The sequence below is a fragment of the Scardinius erythrophthalmus genome, assembly GCF_964197995.2.
Source record: "Scardinius erythrophthalmus genome assembly, chromosome: 8".
Classification (NCBI taxonomy): Eukaryota; Metazoa; Chordata; class Actinopteri; order Cypriniformes; family Leuciscidae; genus Scardinius; species Scardinius erythrophthalmus.
This window is the reverse complement of record NC_138228.1, coordinates 43206401-43207582: the sequence shown is the minus strand read 5'-3', so window position 1 is coordinate 43207582 and position 1182 is coordinate 43206401. Positions and strand designations below refer to the sequence as shown.

The 1182-nt window shown below is 31.6% G+C and overlaps 1 protein-coding gene across 1 annotated transcript in view; it reads right to left on the bottom strand.

Moving 5' to 3' along the window:
• Positions 1-1137: 1137 nt before the first annotated feature.
• LOC308694393 (beta-galactosidase-1-like protein 2) overlaps positions 1138-1182 on the bottom strand; it is an 11751-nt gene continuing 11706 nt past the window's right edge. The window contains 1 exon segment of the mRNA XM_081371897.1: positions 1138-1182. This exon segment is cut by the window's right edge and continues 619 nt beyond it. The gene's annotated coding sequence lies outside the window, so the exon portion shown is untranslated.

Below are 1182 nucleotides of genomic sequence, written 5' to 3'. Positions count from 1 at the left end.
TATGATTGAAAAGGTTTATTTTTTGATTGAAGTGATTTTTTTATTGAAAATATGTTTTGTTTGTTTGAAGCAACTTCTTTTTTGATTGAATTATAAAGACACAAATGTCCTACCCATAATATGGCCCAAACACAAAACAACAATACTTCAATCAAAAAAGTTGCTTCAAACAAAAAAACCTTCACTTCTATCAAAAAAACATTTTCAAGCAAAAAAAAATAGTGTTCAAATGCATTTTTTTGAGTCTCAAATATATTTTTGCATTCAAACACTTTTTTTCTTTGATTGAAACGGTTTTTTTTTTATTGAAAATATATTTTTTGATTGAAGCAACCTTTTTTTTGATTGAATAATAAAGACACAAATCTACCTCCATAGTATGGGTACCTTAGTGTTAGCGCATAATTCAATATTAACACGAGAGGAGTGGAATAAAGAAAGTGTTTAGCAGGACTGATATTCAAAACGGTAAGCACGCACTGCTTTGTTTACGGTGTGTGTATCTGCAGCCGGCAGCGTCGGTTTCCCTTTTTGAATGATGAATATAGACGAATATATCTGCAGAAATAGACGGCTGTCTCATTTACACGCAGGCGCAGAACGCGCTTTCTAGCTAACAGTCCGAGGTTACGATAGTAACCGAGTACGATGCATTGATAAAGCGAGCGCAAATTGCAGCAGATTGGTCTGTGTGCAAAAAATACTTCGACCCAATGTCTGATGTCCGGTTACACAAAGCAAATCATCTACGCAATTATTTAGTTTTCTTATTTAATGACCGACAATTTAGTTGTGATAATAATTTTGGCATTAGTGTTAGGCTATAGCCTGAAAGATCTGATTTAGCCTACATACAACAGTCATTTTTTTTTTTTTTTGTCATTTGAGTTCATGATTTTTTTTTTTTTTTTTTTTTGTGGCAGACTAAAGACTATGACAGACTGTTGATCTTTGAATAAAAATATGTTGAGCATCTTAGGAACCTGATGAAAAATCAATGTTAAATTTCAACATTGATTCAATGATCTTTTGGTTAATGCATTAACATTAATTCAGTATTGGTCTGCTATCTGGGTTATGTTATGTGTATGATCCGTGATTAATTAATACAGCTAGTACACAAGGAATATTAAGTTTAGTAGTAAGAATATAAAGTGTTTATTTTATTACACTTTAGCTATT